This window comes from Protopterus annectens, chromosome 2.part1 (genome assembly GCF_019279795.1).
Source record: "Protopterus annectens isolate FY-2018-M chromosome 2.part1, PAN1.0, whole genome shotgun sequence".
In the NCBI taxonomy this organism is placed as follows: Eukaryota; Metazoa; Chordata; order Ceratodontiformes; family Protopteridae; genus Protopterus; species Protopterus annectens.
In genome coordinates, this window is record NC_056729.1 from 627523949 (window position 1) to 627546546 (window position 22598).

The following is a 22598-nucleotide window of genomic DNA, read 5'->3' on the forward strand; positions in this document are numbered from 1 at the left end:
ATTTGTGTAGCGCTGCCCTATGCTTAAACAGCCGAGATCGGCCAAAAAAATAATAAACTTTTATTTTTATGGAAATTAAACACTTTAACATGCCAATGGCCAATTATTTTTGGCCATTGGCATGCCTACAGATTAGGGTACATGCTTTTATTGCAGCTGTCATGGCTCCTTTTACATTTTTGCAGAAATGTATTCATCTAGTAGCCAAATACATTTCTGCAGCTTACACTGTTCCTGCACAGTTATCTAGCTGCTTCTTGGATCACTAATTCACCTCATTTGCATCAGCTAGTAGCCGAATACATTTCTGTAGCTTACACTGTTCCTGCACAGTTATCTAGCTGCTTCTTGGATCATTAATTCACCTCATTTGCATGGTTTTCACCAGCAAATGGGGTAATTAGCATCCCGCACAGGTTTCCATGCAGGAACAGTGTGGGGACGCTCATGCACATCAAAACTGCATGTTCCTGGATCGCTCAGCAGCTATATTCCATGCAGGAGTGGCTACACTGCTCCTGCATGGAAATAAATGCTTTGCGAATCCCACGGAATATCTAAGTACTGGAATTCCATACTCCAAATAATTATCAGTACCACCGACACTTCCATATTTAAACTATTACTAAAGCAATACCTCACCAGCAATTCTGCTCTTGTACTCAGCCTGGATGATCAATTCTATTCTCTACCTTCTACCCTTACATACTACCCCTCTTTCTCTTATCAGTCCCCCCATGCACTTTTTTACCTATTTCTCGCCTTTCTAGTACTTAACCTCAACTGTTCTTATCCAGTCTATTACTGGATTGTACAGCAGTAGTACACAGAAGCATGCCTGTGTTTCTGTTGATATTCACTCTGCTTGTTTCCTCCTGTAATGCCACATCATCTGCATACGGAGCTTTCTTGATCTGTTCCCCCAAACCCGTTTGCCATTGTGGTCCATCCCTGGTATGAACGGCAGTGGATTTAAAGATGAACCCTGACACACACTCACTCCCTCTGGGAACCCATCTGAGAGTCTGAACAGTGCTTATATTTGTGTCATTGGGTCCTTGTATGGCCCTGCTATAACCCTACCAGTGTTTCTCAGACTTTGAGCCATAAAAGGACTGCCCAAATCAGCTTTCCTGGGATCTTGTCATATACTTTCTCCAAGTCTAGGAATGCTTAATTGGACACAAATATAAGCACTGTTCAGGCTCTCAGATGGGTTCCCAGTGGGATTGGATGTGGCATTACAGGCAGACTCTGAACAAGAATGTCAGGAAATGATAGTGTAATGGAATACAAAACTAAAGGTGCATGGAATGAAACTGAGTGCAGATAATACAGCTGTTATCCAGCAAATGAAAAAAATATAGAAGAAGCTGAGAAATGGGATAGAAAAGAAAATAGTGGAACAACTTAGCAACTTCATGTATCTAAAGGGGTGATTGTGGAGAAGGGAAGTGTAAATGAGGAGGTCAGAGCTAGAATCAGGGGGACTGCAGCCAACTGGCACAGAGTATCAGGTGTAGTGTGTGACAGAAGGATAACAAAAAAGTTGAAAAGTAAGGTATACAAAACTGTGGTGAATCTTCATTTTCAGGCTTGGCTATAGAAGGCATTACACTAAAATAAAAGCATCAGCTTTAACCTTTGATGTATGTGCACACTGCTGCACAATGACTCACAGCTTATTTGTGTGCCCGATGCCATCTGCGGCAAATATACATAGTAGATGATAGTGTTGTAGTTAATTATGGCTATACCACATATGACTGCTCTCACTTTCTTGTTAGTTGGTAGATGAAAGTACTTATCGTAAATAAAGGCTAAGTCATTCTGGTGACCAAGTCTTCTCGAGTTTATTTCATCAGTAATTTTATGGAACAGCATTTAACATCTGATGTTTTGGACCATTTCCAAAACATCAGATGTTAAATGCTGTTCCATAAAGAAATTTTATTTTTTATTTTTCTCAAATGACAAGTAAGTGAAGGCAGTCTGCTGTTGTCATGTTAGGGACAACTATCTCCTTACATCTCTGCTGTGGTTTATGGTAATACATCAAGAAGATTCTTGCCACGACTGCTTGTGAGCCAGTTTCAGAATACTGGAATAAAACTGAGAGGATATTGGAAATTATAGACAGTACTTTAGATAGCTTGTGTGGGGCGGACATGGTGGTGCAGCGGTTAGCATAGCTGCCTCACAGCAAGAGGTTCTCCAGTTCAATCCTTGGTTGGGGTGCCTTCTGTGCAGAGTCTGCATGTTCTCCCTGTGGTTGGGTGGGTTTCTTCTGGGTGCTCTGGTTTCCTCCCAAATACATGCTATAGGTGGATTGGACACTCTAAATTGGCCCTGTGTGTGCCTTCTGTGAAAGGTTGGGTGCCAGGCTGGCAACTCAACACTGTAAAACTCCACTGCCAATCATGAGCAGACAGGTGATTCGCTGTGCCAGCCCCTAATTGGGAAAAGCTGGAAGACTTTACATACTTTGTGTATTACCATTGTGGCAGTTTTACATATTTAAAATAAAATGTGAAGTTATTTCCTCTATCGCTATGCTGGCTAAGACTTCTAATAGAAAATGTGAATATTTGCATTGGTATACAGATCATGTATTTAAAAAAATATTTAATCAATTCATTTTTAACTGGATAAGTGAACTAGTCATCTTGGACCCTTTTCAAGCATGAGTCTGTCACAAGAGCAAGGATAAATACAACTTTTATTTGGCTATTTTAGTTTACATATTCAATTAGCATGTTTTAGGAGGGGGTTGTAAGCCATTATAAACCCACATTGACAGAAGAAGAGCATGCAAAACACCACACACACACACACACACACACACACACACACACACACACACACACACACACACACACACACACACATACACACACTCTGACTGAAGGTCAGGATCAACTCCAAAACCCTGGAGCTATAAGACAAAGAACTTCAGAGATCTTAACCAGTAAGACACAAAAGTGACTGTTAAGTGCTATAACATTTATAAGACCGTTACTTTATGTTTTAATCAGTTTTTCAAAAATGTGGTTGAGATAGCACAGTGCATTAATATTAGACTGGAATAAAGCCATTATTACCATCAGCATTTATGAGACCCTGTGTTAATGGCCATATACCGAACTTGATCTTTACGCAAACTGACTTTTAAAGAAAGGTGATACTTGGCTAAGGTTCACTTTAAACTGCACACTATTGTGAAACATGATGGTATATTATGTTTCCAACTAATCACTAATAAAGAAAATACAGACACAGACATTCTCACTCACATACACACACACACCTATACCTACAATACTACAAAAAATTAGACATAACAAAATACAGAGGCAAGGCATTCCCCTGCAGTGTTGTATAGGATACCTGTAGAATATGCCAGCTGAAGTCATTCAGATCCTACTAAACAAAGAAGCTCTAACCCAGAGAGGAACAAGGGTGTGATAGACAGGTACTTGCAGATAATCAGATAGCTTATACATGATTAGGGATATTAGGCCAAGAATACTTCATGTACTGACCAACTGCTTTTGCTGATGAAGAACACAACCATTCTAGTGTTTACAATGGCACCCAAGATGCATGAGCTGTCAGCATCAGATTTGTATGTCATGGATGTGACCTTCCCCAACACCAGTAACATCTGAGATCAGACATACTGTGTATAACATTATATGTGGAGTGTGGTGACAATAGAGAACTACTGCTGCCATGTGCCAGCTTCATAGCCAGAAAGTCATACATTCTCCATGACACATTATTTGACCTGCTGATGTCCCACCACATCATGGCAGACTATGAAAAGTCAGCTATCCATAATATAAAAGGAGGCTTTCCAGTGGAAAGCCAGCATGGATGCCTATATTGCCTTCTGTATGGCTGGCACAGACATAGCATTTGCTTTGAGGCTGACCTGAGTTATCTTGATGAGTGACACATGACTGTCACCTTCCCAGATGTAAAGATAGGGATGAGTGGTGTGGCAGGATCCATTATGAATTATCTTGAATGTAATTCTGTGTTTCTGCTATAATAAAGAGAAAGAGAGAAAAAACATAACCCTGTCTGAGTTCTGGAATGTATCTGTCCAGCTGTCTTGCTGTGAATACAGAGAAGTGTGGATAACTGTCAGTGCCATCTATTTTTCAGTATGGCAATCATCATCATGCTACACAATACAGATAGAACAGGATTGAATGAATGTTTTACGCATAGCTTACATGCATGGAAAGCCCAGCATTAGGGTAACCATACTGAGACCATTCTCTATGACCAATCAAAATATTCCACAGTGAATTTCCATCATCAGAGTTTCCAATCTGTTGCCATGGACATGGCAAGATACATTAATGGCAGCCATTTGTACCCCTATTGCAAATCTATGGTGATACCTCACCAACATTGGCTTTAGGGGATGGTCACTGTTGATGCAATGCCCCTATCTCATATGCGGAAATGGGGAACAAAGTGTGTTATGGATGGATGGATAAATGGATGGATGAATGAATGAAATGCTCAACTAGATGCCAAAATGTTCCTTCTGAATGTTTTACAAAACTTGGTTTTGGCAGAGTAGTATTCTTAATGCCCCTGCTGTGTGTTCCCAATTAGTGGTGCTGATTAGAGTTCTCAGACTCAGTTCTGTAAATAAAGTTTCTCTACACATGTATTTATTCATTCAATAGTCTGACTGTTTCTGAAATTTCAGTCTTCCCACAACCCATACATCCCACTGACCCTCCCACAATCCACTGTACCTCCCTGTGATCTTCCCACAATCAAACGCATGTCCCTCTGTCCTTGTGCAGACTCCATCCTGTCCACATCCTGTATTTTCACTCTGCATGTTCTTTTGATGCTCTCATATTACAATTCCAGGTTTGTGACTCAGTGTCCAGATTATACTTTGCATTTTCATTTTATAATATTTTCATTGTATTACACTCAATTTGACAGTACAACATTTATAAAAGCCATTCACTCTGTTGCAACTCTTGAAGATTTCAGATGTAAAATACCTGTCAATCCTGCAATTCAGTCACTATATAATTAATTGTAGTTTGTGTCTAGGAACTCGTTTGTACTAGCTGTTGAATGTTGTGATCAGACATTCAGCAGTGTTTGTGGCCCAAGAAGTAGCACACTCATCTTTGATGCAGAAGATGGTGGGTTTTATTCCCATACCTGGTAAATTGATTGCTGACACTGCAGTACCGGATAAGGGGATGCTGCGCTCCTGAGTGTGTTGTCCTTCAGATGAGATGTAAAACGAAGGTCCCATCTGCTTGAGTTGGTGGTAGCTCAGGTGGATGTAAAAGATCACCTGACACCTATCAAAAAGAGTAGGGTAAGTTCTCTAATCTCCTGGCTAATTTTTTCCTAGTAGTATCAATACCACCATGGTTATCCTGTGGAAGGAAGCTACTAACCCAGTCAACAATGGATAAATAAACATACGCCAGCAAGAGGAGATGAGCAGATTAAATTGCTTGATTTCAAACACTGATTACATATTCAGGATTCTTCAAGTTCCATGTGGTAAATGAAAACAAAATATTCTTGTGAACACTAGAAGGACAGCGTGTGCATATAGTGGTACATTTCTAATCTACAAAGCTGTGTATGTATTTCTTAAAGAGAAGATAAATATATGCAAAGAGCAAAGATGCAGTTTTTGTACTTAGGTTTTGTAAGTACTCGGTATTAGGAGCAGTGAAGATTGTTCTAAGACAATGAGTACAGAGAAATACCTTTCTCTGCCCAGTACTATATACTAGAAAATGATATGTATCGTTATTTAATGACTGAAGCTGCAACAGCTGAGAAATTGTTCAGAATGTATCTATGGCCTGTATGTGCCTTTTAAAAACCTGATATGAAAATAAATGTTATGGAGGAATTATTTGAATGCAAAGCATATTAACTTTCTTACTCTTTATGAATTTGTAAATCATTCAAAGGAACAAATTGCATTTTTTTATGTTTGCCTATCGTGAAACTGGAAGCAATATTTAAACAGTTGCATTATGCTTGCAGCTGATGATTCTGAAAGACAGTGAAAATGTTTTGCATTCGCTGTGGCATATAATCACATACATTTCCTGTTTTGTCAATATATATTGCAACTTAATGAAAGTTATGACTAATTACAGTTTTGTAAGCATGAGAATGATAATTAAAACTGATTTTCAAATAATAACTTGCCAACTGAAAGCATGCCCTTTATTTTATGGCTCAGAATCTGCTTTTTACCTGAAAAGTATATCTCTTTTATTAGTCAAAGCCCTTCTGCCTATATCCTGTGGCACTCTTGGTTTAAAAAAGGGGATGCTTCTTGTTTTATACTTTTGTTTTTATTCATTATTTTGTGATTGCTAGTAGAATTCACTGCTATAGGATAATAGAAATTATAAAGCAGAAATTACAATAACATTTGCCCCTTGCCAGTACCCTGCCTCATAATGTACCTCCTAATTCTAGGCAAAACAGGTCAGACCATGAATATATTTATGAATGTCCATCCAATCATCAAGGTTCATTTTGAAAGATGTCATTGTCTTTAACATCTAGGGACAATTTGCTTCAGAGGTGGGGTATACTTTGAGTAATATATCTGTCACCTTTATTATAGGTCAGGGGAAATTTAAATCCTTCATTCTAGTGTCTGTGGAGCTGTTTGTTTTGTGCAGGTGCACAAGATGAAGGAAGGAAAGAACCTTCTTCACAATGAATACAAAACATAGATCTCCATGTTGAAGTCTTTAAGAGAGATTATAGGGACAGGCTTTTCAGCTTGTCTTGGAAGCCAAAAGTCTTTAGACAACTAATATTTTCATTTAGGAACCTCTTTAGTCTTTGTAGCTGTGTAATGTGCCTGGATAGGTACACGCCAAAGAGGCCATTATACCATCCAAATGCCTCAATCAGAGCGGAGTACAGTAGTATGATAAGTTCTTTTGGCCTGGTTGAGATGAATTTAGATAGCAGTTGGTTGTGCTAGTTAAATACATGGTAGTGAAAGGAGAGGGAGTTGTTGACCAAGGTGCCAAGATCCTTGACACCCTTGTCTGTTTGTTGTGGTTTACTGGTTATGCTGTAATTTGTAATGAGATTTGTATACCAAATGTGAAAATACTACACTTTTATGCATTTAACTTTAGCCTTTTGTTTCATTGGTTTGCAAGGATTAGCTCTTGCTGTAGGCATTCTATTTCCAGGAGTGACCAGAGAACCACACCTGGCTTACAGTGACCAGCAAACTCAGTTGGCCTTATAGCCGGGTTTTCAGTTTGAAAGCCAGATAAGTGTATGCCAAAAAGGAAGGGTCCCTGAACTGATTCCCAAGATACATGATTAGTTACATTCTTGCTTTATGAGATGAATAATGTCACCTTAATTATGTAGGTTGTGTCTTTTAGGTAGTTTACTATCCAACTTGCCATGTCAGGGTCTGTGTGTAGGTGTTTTCCCTTATTTACAATACCAGATGATATTGTCCTAAGACTACTTTTTCCATTAAACATGTTTGTCTGTTCTTCTACTACAGAATATGTGATCCCGTGTCACTGATATTTGAACCATTCTTCACATATGTTGCGACGTCTGTCTTAAGACCTGCCCTGACTTTCTTTGGAGTAACTCCATTCCAAATGGAGCATGCCTTTCTTCTAGATGTTTGCCATTTGAAGTGCTGGGTTAGTCTGGGTCATTAAGTTCCTTTGACTGTCAGGTCATCTGGAAATACATCATATAAGCTGATCAGATGTCCCATCATTCAGCCTGGTTATAGGAAGAGTGAGGAAAGTATTTATTTATACCCTTCACTGAGCCAACACAACAAATAATACAAAACCATGATTGTTTTAGCACTGCTATTCTGTCGGGCATTATTTACTAACACTGTTGCAAATTATTTTCCGTAAAGTTAATGTACTTGGAAACTAACTCATGGTAATGATATGTACTGAAATTATCACCTGAAAAATACCTTAACAACTTGTGGTAACATATGATCCTTTTATCCTCACAATTTCTGTAATACATTATATTCTCTTATATTATTGTTGCTATGCTAGACTTATTGTTAGCTTTGCAATATTAGTGTGTTTTATCTGATAATCTTTTTTTACACAAACAGCTGTTAATATAATTTTAGCAATTCTCTGTGTATAACGTACTTGACGCTGTTGTGGCCAGGCTGTTTTTTACCTTGGTGCTCCTGCTGATAGCACATATTTATCATGAGTCTTACTCTATTGCTAAAACAGTTTTAACTGTCTCTCTTTTAGTTTTTTTGGTGATATACATCCTCCCCTGGATTCACTATCCTTCCATGCAGGGCTAGCTTAGCCCTGGCTGGAAACGGCCGTTTAGGAGCAGGATGGCAGCGCACCATACATATTAATGAGGTGCGCTGCCTGAGCTCCTAATCTTATACGGAGCTTGTAAGCATGCAGGGGGCATGTCTGAGAGCAGAGCTCTCAGAATATACAAGCCCCTGAAATGAACAACAGCAGACAAGTCAGAAAAGAATGAGCGAGACCGCTTATAGGTGTATGAATACCCCCAGTAACATCCCCCACGTGTACAAGAGCAATAGTTAAAACAACAAATATAAAGTGTTTTTTTTTTATGAAACAGATTAAATTTAACTATAGGTGCATGGGTTTGCCCATCGGTTAGCTATGGTTAATGCAGCTTAAATGGCAGAAGAGGGTAAAAAGCAAGATATATGCAAATGAAGCAGTACAGCAATAGTGTAGTGGGCAAAGCATTTTCCTTACGAGCAGTCATTCCCGATTTGAGTCCCACTGCAGTACAATCCATTTTCCATGTCAAATCACTTTATGACCAATATTTTTAGTTGCATAATCTATTAAATAACAAGTATTTGTGAACTGGAGTACTGCATTAAATGCAAATGTGAGGTGTGAGTGTCATAACTTTGCAAAATCCACAGATAATACATGTGCCCCATACAGTCTATGTACACTGGAATCAGGGGTACAAGTGGAAGGTAAAATGTATAATGAATGATAACACCATACAGCTTCCAAATCCTCTGTCTTCCCAAGAACCATTAGACATTACTGTCTAAATTAGTGCAGTAGTAAGCAGGAGTAAGCATATGTAAGCACTAGTAAGTGGGTGTAAGCCCGTTTGCGCAGGGGTAAGCAATGCACACACAGGTTAAGCAATATTGAAACTAACACTCTGTAAGCATATTTAACCAGAGGTTAGCATTGCTTACCCTCACACAAACACACGCAAACCCACTTACAAGTGCTTAAAAGTGCCTTAATCACTCTGTATCCAACAGCCACTGTTTTGTCCAGCAACAAAATAAACAGTCTGTGCAGGTCTTGAACCATGGACCCTATACACTATAGTCACATTAGTTAACCACTAAGCTATCAGCACAGTACATAAGATTGAGGTATTACCAAACAAATCCTCACTATAGGAAAATCAAACTGAATATGTGAAAGGAATCTGTACACAGTCATATCTTCTATAACCTATACATAACATAAATATGTGAACTGGAGTACTGAAGTAAGCCCAGATGTGAGGTGTAATTGTAATGGAGTGGAAGTCCCCTATTAAACATAAGGACCCCATACAGTGTATGTACACAAGAATCATGGATACCAGACATATATATAACATGTAATGAATGCTAAATTAAAGCCAAAGAGCAAATATAATGCAAAGTAAATATTAAGCAATGCTAAGCATTGCACAGGCCAGCTTAGTAGGTGTAAGCAATGTGTAAACCAGCTAACTTAATTTGCCCAGTGTTATACCCCTTTAAACAATGCCAAACCTAGGTAAGCCAGTGTGCCCATAGCTTAACCTTTTCAAAACCATCCAATCACAGTAAAGTGTGGGAAATTGGCCCTATTTAACCCCAACAGGTGGGAATACATCTCATAACTAGTTCTAGCTTACCCTTGCAAGCACCATGTCTGGAATGGGAGAGGAAGTGCACTTTCAGGCACAGCACTGGGGCATCAAGGAGTGCAGAGTCATGGCAAAACCCCTTGTCAAAGACCATGAGCAGAGACTGCTGCAGGGCCAGTACCAGGGTTCCCAATATAAAGTGTAAGCCTGGGACTGTTTCACCCATGACCTCGCCAGTGCCACAAGCATACCCCGAACTGGTGAGCAGGTCAGGCATCACTATGCTGACCTGAAGTGGTGAAAGGGGGATCTCTTGCATCAGTGGATCCAAGAGGCTAGGAGGACACAGGAGGTCCCAGGTGTGTGTAAGTATCACTCCACTACCTGTTTAATAATTGTATATTATGGATAGGTATGGCTAAATATTCATCTTATGTCCTTCATAGTGGCAAGTGAGTGGGCTGTGAACTAGGAGGCCCATGGCTGACGCTTGGAGAGGTTGCGACGCGAGGCAGGTTAGTAATTCTCTTACATGTACTGTTTTAGGAAATAAATCTAACTGTATTAGTAAGTCAATTGCCTGTATAAAACCTGTATTGTTTAAGTCAAGTACTGCATACACCAGAGGATATGGCAGGAAGAGTCTCATATAGGTTGTATGTAAATAAAAACAAAATAGCCTGACAATGAAGCCATTAATAAAACAACAGGAAACATGCTGTAGCTTAGCTAACTGAGGGTCAGTAAGTTAGGGTTTCATCCATGCTTGTTCTGTGTATCTATATTTCATTTTAATACATGCTGTTTTGGGGAATATATTTATACTTACATTTTTTAGTACAATTTGAATGGTTTGTTCACCACCCACGTAGGTTTTAAGTAGTATATATTTTTGTAAAAAATTTTTTAATAGACCAGACAGCTGTATAATACAGACATATACATGGGTTTACCTGATGATCGCTTGGAAAATTTATTTTTATTTTTGTTTTTCTATATGCCTATGAGATTCCAGCATATATTTGCACTTTTTTATACAATTTATTGCATAATACATTAATCTTTTTATCATCAGGTTTTATTTCAGAAGGACAAATTGATATTGTTGACTTAATATGTTTTATCACTGTTTACTAAATTGTTTATATACAGATATATGTGTTTTATTAGTATTTATGAGTAGTGCTTTAACCTTGACAGTCATATTAATAGCTGCCTTAAATAGTTTTAAAAAATTGTTTTATATATTTTTATACTTAAACACACAAAGCATAAGTATATATTCAAACACGTGTTTGGTTTTTTACAACGTGTTTATATACCAGCTTTAAATTAAAGGCAATGTCTTATGTCCATATGTGCCAGCATGCATTTATATTTTGAGGCTTAAAGATTCTGTATTAGTCAACATTAGTGGATAGTTGTCAGTATCTATGATTAACTACATCATAGTCAGTGTTGTACATTTCATTTTCATTTCGTATAGACTGACTCATTATTACTTAGTCAATTATATGCTTCAAACTTGTTTGTGACACGCGTTATATGCAAGTTCTAGTAAGCATTTTAGATGAATTGTTTTTCAACTTCAATGCGTTTTTATATTGACTATCTGCATAAGCACTTTGGTTTATCTGAGAGTAGCAGGTTACTCGTCTTCTATGGGAAGTTTCAATAAGCCTATTTTTTACATAGATTTTACATATACATTTTTTCATATTTATTTGTAATGCTTTACACTATATGACAGCAGCTTTTATTTTTATTTTAATGTTTTTCTTCACAAGATATTTACGAGTGTCTCTCACAGGGTTGAGACACATTGTTCCGATGATTTAAAGACATATCCACCGGATCTACATATATAGATTATTTAACGGACAGAGAGCGGTCAGTTACAATATTGTGTCAGAACTGATTTTTTACATATATTCGTGATCTCTATTAGCTTATTTATCCTATAATTAGGACGTTTTGACATTTTATATATATACCTCTGAACTGTATTATATTTAGTTTAGTTCTGGATTATACTGATTGTATAGATCTTAGTACAGTCATAGCTAAGAGCTTCTTGAGATATTTCTTTAAGATGGTTTATGCCTTCTTTGATGGTTCTTGACGTGTATGAAAAACTTTTTATGTAAAAATTTTTTATGTATAAACTTTTTGCGCATACTTTCACATAGACTTGCTGAGCAGAATACATTGCATTACACCATGTGGTGTTTAAACTTGCCCTCGTTGCCATGGTTTTAAAGTGTTTTAGATTGTTTTACTTAGTTCATTGATTTATTGGTTGATTGATTAAATGTGTTTAATTAAAGAGAATTTACTTAACGTATATGTATAAGCACTGCATATTAGATTGTTTGTGTTAAGGATCTGAAGAAGCGTGTTGACACACGTGAAAGCGCTTGTCCGAATAAATAATTTTCCATTTTCCATTTATTGTGGTGGTCGGACTCCAGTTTGTTATCTCATTCATCAGCCTGACAATGAAGGTCTAACTGCTGTACTGCATGTGTTTACTCTGGTATCATATGGTAATGTAGATTTGCAATCACTTAATAGTACTGTTGTAATAAGCACTGTTAGCCACACTGTGCAACATAAATTAAACATGTGTAGGAATGTCTGTGTATGACTGGTGTAATCCCCAGAGGTCAGCTAGTAGAGCTGGGAGAGACATAGACAGAAAACAGTGAAAAGACGGACAACAAAATCCAAATAGCACATACAACTGAGACGTGAACTGTTGTATTTTTAGCACACACACAGCCATGGTTCAAATCCTGGGAGTGGTAGTAGTCTGCTTACAGAATCATACCCCACAACTGTACAGATATGTCCAGAATGTCCAGCAAATTGTCCCATATCTGCTGCCTGTTACTGTTTCCCCCTGGGAAATCAGTGAGATGATCCCAGACATATAGGCTGCAAACAAGAAATACAACTGATTGTCACACATCTATAAGAACAAACCTGTCACTCTAGCAACTCCCCAAACTGTTATGAGAGTAAGAAGCCAAGTATGTCCCATCTACACCCTCATGTTGTCAAGCTGTGACCAGAGTGTGTACAGTAACAGAGTGAGATGTATGTGCATAATACTAATGTAAAACTGGTACTTTGTGTGGCAACAGTCAGGTAGTGCTAACAAACATTGTTCCCACAGGTCCGTCAGATACGAACACTGTACGCAGAAATAAAAGAGTAATACCCTGTACTGGTACTGTTTACTTTGGTATTGTATGGCATTGTTAGTGTTGCAGTTTCTCTGAATAATAAGGTATTACTCATCACTGTCACCCACACTCTGCTATATAATATAACTGTCTAGAAAACCCTGTATAAGAGTGATGTAATACAAGGTCAGAATGTAAAACCACAGGAGAATTATACACAGAAATGAGATAAGAGATATACAGCAATATCCATATAGCACACACAACTGTGATGGACAGTGTTTTAGCGTTAGCAGACACAGCTATGGTCTGAATCCTGTGAGTGAAAACTGTACAGATATGTCCAGAATGTCCAGTATATTGGCCCATATCTGCTGCTTGTTACCCTGTCTGCGTCCCCTGGGAAATCGGTGGGGTGATCCCAGATGTTTAGGCAGCAGACAGGAAATACAACTGATTGTCACACATCTATAAGAACAAACCTGTCACTCTAGCAACTCCCCAAACTGTTATGAGAGTAAGAAGCCAAGTATGTCCCATCTACATCCCCATGTTGTCAAGCTGTGACCAGAGTGTGTACGGTAACAGAGTGAGATGTAAGTGCATAATACTAATGTGGAGTCTGGTACTTTGTGTGGCAACATTCAGGTAGTGCTAACAAACATTTCTCCCACAGGTCCATCAGATACAAACATTGTGCCTAGAAATAAAGGATTGATACCCTGTACTGGTACTGTTTACTCTGGTATTGTATGGCATTGTTAGTGTTGCAGTTGCTTTGAATAATAAGGTATCACTGATCACTGTTACCCACACTGTGCTACATAATAAAACTTCATAGGTTCCTAGATTAGTGCTAGGCTAACTGCTCCTGTGGGCCATTATTTTAAGCCTAGCCAATTACCCCATGTGAGAATCAAATGCTGCACCTTGTGTCTGTAAGATGCGCACCTTAACCATTATGCCAGCTCCCTCCCCCGTCTAGGAAATCCTGTATAAGAGTGTTGTAAGTCACTAAAGGTTAAAGAAGGTAATAGTCTGCATATGTCCCAGTTCACCTGCATGTGGTCAAGACATGGCAAGGGTCTGTGCAAAATGATATGGACAGGTATGTGTATAACATCAACCTGGACTCTGGGAGTATGTGTAGAAACAGTTAGTAAGTGTTAACAAACAATTCCTCCACAGGTATACCAGGTAAGAAGTGTATACTGCAGGTAAAACCATTCCATGTATATAGTTGTTAACAGCCATACCACAGTCCAAACTAAGGCAATAGAGTAGTATAGTAATACTTGTAAAGTACAGATAACAGCACTGACTAGGAAAGTAATGCAAACTAGCGGAATATACTAGTTGTTAATTGACATCTTTCTCTCACCCCACCATATCTCCAACAATACACTAAATACCGACCTCAATTGGTAAGTGATGACTCCACTGTAATGTTGGGACATATGTCCTTTTGTTTGATAATTATTTAAATCTGTTTCTATGTATGTGCTATGTTGAAATACTCCAACATTGGTGGCATGGTGCCATCAATGAACCTGCATGCTGTTGTTATTACCACTGTGGTCCCATATATGCATGTATTCTGTTTGCAACTGTCCCATATCTGGTGTCTGGGTTAATGGGAATATCTATGCATGCTGTTATACCTAATCCTGTAATGTGTTGACTATTACTAACCTACATATGTTGATAAACCATAAACACCATAGCACGTATGGGAATGCGGGTCAAAGCAGACCTACCTGTCCACCTCAGCTGGCCGTGGCACCGGGCACCAGCACATCTGGGGCCTAACCTGGGACCTCCTTGTCCATTGGTCCTGCACCACCTTTGGGTGGAACTGCCTCAGGGGATGGGGCGAGGACAGGAACCTGTCACCCATCACCAGGTCTGGGTCGTGGTGCATAGTGAGCTCTGCAGGGAGGTCGGAGATCTGCTACGCCAGCTCGAGGGCCACATGTCGTGACTAGAGAGTCGGTCTGGCTCTGCAACACAGCCCCAGTAGAGCCATGTTTGGGGCTGTGAAGGTGCAGTGGTGACTGCCCATGGGTGGGGACTTCAGTCCCACTGTTTCCATTAGGGGGCTCATGGGCTTCCGATTTCCCATCACCCCTCTACATCAAGGTGTTTACCCCACGTGTCATATAACACCCCTGTATGCATCTTGTTTGTTTTGTCTGTTAACCTACCCAATCTATTTCCTCAAATATACCTACTATCCCTCCCCAACATCCCACTCTCACCTGAAAAAAAAAGGGCAATCTGTTCCCCCCCAAAAAATATTGCCCCATACATAGCTGTCCATTTCACACACATGTCCGCTGGATACATGTAATCTGGTCTAATTGGCACCACAACATATTACTGTTGTCCTCACCCCTCTCTCAGGGGTTTGAGTGTCCAAATCTACCTCCAAATTCAGTGTATATGCACAGCTGTTTCCGTAGAAGAAATGGGCAGCTATGGACCTTCCCTACACCCTCCTGCACATCCCTAGCTATTTTGCCTGCTGTCTTTCCGTCTTTGTGTTCCTTTTTCACCACTTTCCTATCAACCCTTTTTTCTTTTCTTTTCTTTTGTTATACACATACCTGTCCATCTCTTTTTGCACAGACTCTGGCCATGTCTTGACCACATGCAGGTGAACCAGGGGGAAGTGGGAGTAAGCACTTTTAAGCAGCAGTAAGCGGGCTTAAGCTTGTTTGCATGGGGGTAAGCAATGCCTACACAGGTTAAGCAATTTAGAAGATAACTAAGTATAAGAAACAGCAACCGGAAGTTAGCAATGCTTACCTCCGCACAAACCCACGCAAAACCACTTACAACTGCTTAAAAGTGCCTTAATCACTTTGTATCCAACGGGCCTTGTTCTGCCCAGCAACAAAATAAACAGCCTTAGTAAGGTTTGAACTCAGGACCTTGCACACCACAGCGATTAACCACTAAGCCATGACAGATATACAACACCCTGCTGTTTTCACAAACATATCATCCAGCCCAGTCATTCAACAGTACAGGAAATGTATTTAAACATGTAGATGTATGTGTGTGTATATATATTTATATCTAAATAGATATAAAATATCTATATATGTAGATATATATATATATATATATATATATATATAGATATATATATATAAATAAATACATATACAAATATATATATGCATACATCTATATATATATATATATATATAAAAGCATAAATATATATATCTATATAGGTATATACAGACATATATCTATAGATATAAAAGAGAACATAACAAAAACATATATGTCCACATGCACCGTTAATGGTGGTGATGGGGCCCAAACAACATATGTCTTGTACATATAGATACCACCCCCCACAGCCTTACACATCTGCCCTGCAATACAATACCAACTGTTGCAAATCCAATAACCAGGACCTGACACAACATGGGCACAAGATGTTAACAGCACTCCATCCCACCTGTATGATGCCAGGCTGGTATCAGTAACATATCATGTGGTACAGTCTGGCTACCATAGGGAATCTACAATGTGGAAGCAATCAACATTCCTAAGATACATATACACAGACGCATATATGCTGATTCATATATATATATATATATATATATATATATATATATATATATATATATATATATATATATATATATATATATATATATATATATATATATATATATATATATATATACACACACACACACACACATATATATATATGGATATGTATAGGAAGATACATATGAAGAAGGTGCACACAACACGGAACAGCCACTATGCCTACAGTTGCCACATTACCATCTGGACACTGTATGAGCCACCCATACAAATCACAATTGTTGCTTGCAACATATACCCACAGAGAGGTCAAAGGATATAACACCACACATAGGTTTTCAAGCATGGGAAAGCTTTATTTGTGTACTATTACAGCTGTGTATGCCATGCCATATAGCTGTTTAGACTCTGCCATACATATAAACAGAGTAATGCAACTGTGAAACAGTGATATTAATACAGTAGTCTAGAAAGGTTTACATATGTTTCTGTCTAGGCCGAGGCCTTCAAGTAGTACAATAGTAAAGACAGACTGGGCCACAGGATAACAATCAATCAACAGTAAGTAATGCAGATGTATAGTCCAGCAGCCTCTAACTATACTCTGTAAGCAATCCCTAGGAGGTAAAGACTTCAGTTGACACAATGGGATGTATCTGTTACATAACAAGGCATAACTGACACCATCACAATCACACTAACAAACAGAACAGTCTGTATGACAGGAAGCAGTAGGCCTGCATTTACCCAAGGTGAATTGTATGGTAATGCACATCCAGAGATACCTTAAGGCAGCTTACCCCTGATACCCCCACATGTTGTAACAGCCTAGGTTAGTTATGGTGCTTCCCCCCATAGACTGAATAATAGAGGGCCATATACCACTGTTACATATACTGGCCTCTAGAGAGCATAAGGGCACACTATGGCATAATATTACTGTGGTCCACATTATCAGCTGGGACTAGGCTGTAACATGTGGTATTCAGTGTATGGGACACTGCAAACTGACACACATGTGTAGGTCTTACTTGTCAAGCATCTGCAAAAAGGCTGAAGGTGGGGGGCTGTCAGCATGTCACACCAGTGCACTGCAGCAGGGATCCTATGGATGCTAAAAATGGCTGTATCTGCACATAGTCAGTTTCCCGAACTGTGGCAGATGTAACCCTACCCACACAGCAATAATGACGTGTGAACACCAAGGGATGTGCACATGAGTAGACCTTGCAATCATGCGGATTAGGGGGACATGTGTAGGGCATATTGAACATACACTGGCAAATGCAGATGGCCCATGCTAGTATACCCTTGCCAGAAGTAGTGACTGTTGTAGTACACATAACAATAGGTGCAACAAACCATCATGATAAGGGTGTGCACACATTTGCCTACACAGAGTGTATGCATCACAGTCAGCATCAGCACACCTAACACATTCCGTAGACACTGCATGTGAAAGTACAGGACATATGTCACATATCGGGCTCATGTACTGTTAATATATGTGGTGATGTGGTCCTGTGGCAGATCAAGGAAGGGTGCGCCATATGAATGTGTGTGTGTATACTATCCATAGCCAAGGTATGCTCTGATGGTTGTCAGTGTAATAGTATTGGATTGGTCATACATGGTCCGCTGATGTTGAGATGTATAAATCAGACATCAGGCATTCAAAATGACATCTGTCCACATATCATCCCAGGTATGTGTTGCTGAAAAACATAGGGGCTGTGAGCATTAAAGCTGACATAACTGACACAGTACTACACATTCAGCAATGGGTTGTAAACCTGCGAGGTGTGGTGCACAGTACATGGCAGGGTGCAAAACAGGTGCACAGCAATACTGTGTACATGGGTGCACTAGTATCCAGGGGAAGGCGCATCACCTAGTAACACAGCACATGCATCACACACTTGTATACTGTTGCTAGCATGGATTGACTATAGCTGCACTGCATGCTGTTGTGTACCATATGTTATGCATGTTGACAGATGGGTAATAGGAGGACTGTATGTACTATTATTGTGCAACCTCACCTGTATGTGTGTCCTAGTGGGTGGTTAGTTTGCCTGTAGTGGCACTCTGGTGAAGTGGAGGGAGGTTGATGCATGTAGGATGCGTGTGTGCATGTATGTGTGTGTGTGTGTGTGTGTGTGTGTGTGTGTGTGTGTGTGTGTGTTTGTGTGGGTGTCCATGTATGCACATGTGGGATTGTGGGGTTGTTCATACAGCAGTAACTCCCTTTGGGATCGTGCAGTACATGAACATGGACTGCCACATGACACACCAGGAATACTTGCCATGTATGCAATCATAGGACAGTTGATAGTATAATATGGGCTGTAGCATGGAACAGGCATTGAGAGGGAAGGTAGACACCAGGTATACCCTTAATATCGCATTCAACAGAGAGGTGACTGACAACCCACATATGCAGCACTACAGATTCATTGGGGAATTACTAGTCAACACCAGAGAGTGTATCCATAGATTACAGTTGTCACATGATAGACTGATTGAGCAGCATATCCAGCATGTACTGAGCAATACATACACATGACACTCCGGTGAGTGATGTTAAGGAGGGAACATAGTAACCGCCACATATAGGGGCCATGCTCATGATGTCCAGGCATACATAGTGTGAACACTGAATGACAGCTGTGAGGCCATGTAAAACCACTCCACTCAGGTCAGACAGGTAATGGAGTAACAGGTCTTGTGTTGTGATCACTTGTCTAGGCATTTAGAGGACTGATATGTTAATGAGTGGTATCAATGAGTGTATGTTACCAAGTGTGATGCAGGATGGGGAATGCATGGGAATATATGTGGGACTGTCTGTAAAGTCACAGAGAGGTAGTTATTAAGGTAGTGTGTGTGTGTGTGTGTGTGTGTGTGTGTGTGTGTGTGTGTGTGTGTGTGTGTGTGTGTGTGTGTGTGTGTGTGTGTGTGTGTGTGTGAACTGTTATGCAATGCTGTACAGGTCTTAAAGTGCATTTATTGTTTTCCCCCACAGGTGATGAGGTGGGTCAGAGTCGCTCCTGCATGCACTCTGATGCTGGTGTCCATACAGACACCGAAGATGATGATAGTACTGTTGAGGCACAGGTGAGATTGTCAGGGGCCGAAACAGCACCATCATTTGACATCCCCCTTTTAGCCACCCCAACCCCATACACAGTTTCAGTGCCTATACATACCCCATCACCAGTGGCCATAGTGGAGGGACAGCTGGCATTTGGTGGCAGTGCACAGAAAAGTGTGGTAATCATGCCTATGGTGTCTGGTTGCAGCAGGCACATGCCTACTGTGTCTGGTCTCAGCAGGCATAGCCAGATGTCTGGCAGGGCACCACATAGGCAGATGTCCCAGGAAGCTCGTGGTAGGGCCGCTGGTCATCATACCCCTGGCAGATGCAACACAGCTCGTACCAGCAGGCGCATGTTTCAGGATGTCATGGTGGTGCAGGCACGTATGGAACATTACACCAGACAGGGCCTGAGGCTGCAGAGGGCTGCTCTCACATCTGCAAGTGATAACTTCCATGAACTGTCTGGTGCCATCCATGCATTTACTGAGCTCATGGATAGACGGTCTGGTGAGATAATGGCCTTCATTGACCGTGGTTTGTCCATGCTTGCATGTGTGGTGGGAGTGCGGTGACGGCCATGTGGACGTAGGCCAGCCAAGCCAACAGCTGGCAGTCAACGTGTAAGTGCTAGGACACCAAGGGGCTCCTGTAGTGGCAGTACCATCCCTGGAACTGTGGGGGGGGCCACTGTCCACACCACACCACAGCAGGCCATGAGCACATGGTCCTGGCTAGTCCCAAGAGAGACCTGGTTCCAGCGGAGATTTGTCATCATCAGGTGAGAGTAGCACATCAAGGCCTGTACCTGGACATGCCCATGGAACCCCTGGCAGACACAATCCACGTGTCCAAGGCCAAAGGCAGTGAACTGCACACCCTGCTAGTTATGGTCTGCAGCTGTCCATAAACACATGTGTAGGGCAGCCACATGGCAGAACTGGGTGCATGCATAGTCACACACTATACAAACATACCTAGGGCAACCCCATACCTACACACCACATCACCATGCCCAATTCACCTAATTACACCCCTCAACCACACACATGGTGTCAAATGTATGGCCCACCCTCAGCCTCTGGCAAACCAACAACACCCCCTGTGCATATGATAATACCTGTGCCACATCCCTGTCATCCATACCATCGATGCTGGGACTGGCTAATATGGTTCTGATGCACACGGTGACTGTACTACAGTGTACCAAAGTACTGCAGTGTAACATGTTGTCAGGAGTAAAGTCTAATGCATATATATCAGGTAGTGTAGCCATCCAGCAATGATGCATTATAGCTGTTAATAACACTGGTTGCTTGTGGTCTATATAATGTTATCCATTTGTGTTGTAGGTGTACATGTGTCAGCACAAGAATGGTCTGCAGTCATATTCCACAATGGGCTATGGCACTATGGTGACACCGTGGCTGTGACAAATCTAGGGTACAGTTGAACACATGTCACAGGTTTGTATAACAGTTATTACCTGTGCCAAATGGTGAATACACATGTACCTGCATGTATAGCAGGCTGTACAGGCATGTCACAGCACAGAGTAACAGACACCTGTGTGAAAGTGCATAACATCAACCAATGTGAACACAGCCACATATGGTAAGCTAGTGTAATATTACAGTATATGGACTATCTGATCCACACCATCCTCATATGTGACACTCACACACTAACCCTACATATACTGGGCCACTACACAGTGTGGTCCAATGCCTGTCTGTGGTATGGGACACGTGTGTTTTTGGCCCTACAAACATGTAAGCGGATAGGGTAACATACACTGGAGAAGCATGTAACATCAGATAGAACAGGACCAAGAACAATGGCATCTACCACAGTCTCTACACAGAACAAGGTACATATTCATAATACACACACTGTCAACAAGCACCATAGGTACACAGACCTCAGTACTGTACACACAACCACAGAATGCCCAGGTTATTTCCTCAAAAATAACTCCTACTATACATAACATGTGTAGCAGTCTGATATCTCACTGGCTTATCAGATATGATGTCAATAAATTATGGTGTACAGAACACAAACAACTCTTACTGCATGACATATGTACAAAGGTTGACAGAGTTGTGGCTGGATGCACAAACACAGGGCCAATATTGACATACTGCTGTGATAACCTCATACATTTACTGTTGTAAAAGAGTTTGTTGTGACATATGTCCTATTAGGGATATGAAGTCAATAACTCTCATGGATGTCACCATGTACTAACTGCATTCCTCAGACTATGTTTCTGCAGTTCACAGTTAGGTGCTCTGTGAGTAACACAAGAAACAAAAGGCACCACATACTGCCCAGTCTGCAGATGACCCCACAGATGGGGGTTTCCTCAGAAACATAGCACTGTCATGACAGGTATGTAGACCAGCCATATCCACACACACCCTGTTAAACCAACATTACTCCAAATGCAGAATAGAAACACTTACATTCTGTAGTCATGTCAGGCACATCCCCCTCCTGTGTGTTGGCCTGTTTCAACAGTGTATGTTGTTAGAGGTAAATCCCCAATCCATCTGTGATGCTGTTTGCCAAACACCAGATCTAGGTCCTGCTCACAGTGAATGAAAAGGCCCAACACTAACATGATGTTCCTAGATATTGGAGTGTGTTTCCATGCAATTGGCTATGGGAATGTTACCACAGCTTTTCTACATGCAATCAGCTAGAGGAGGGCTGCAATTCATGTACAAGCCATCAGCTGATCATGAGCATCATTTACAAAACACATGCTGCTGCCTAAGCAAAGCAAGTGTAGATCTCCACATCCACCA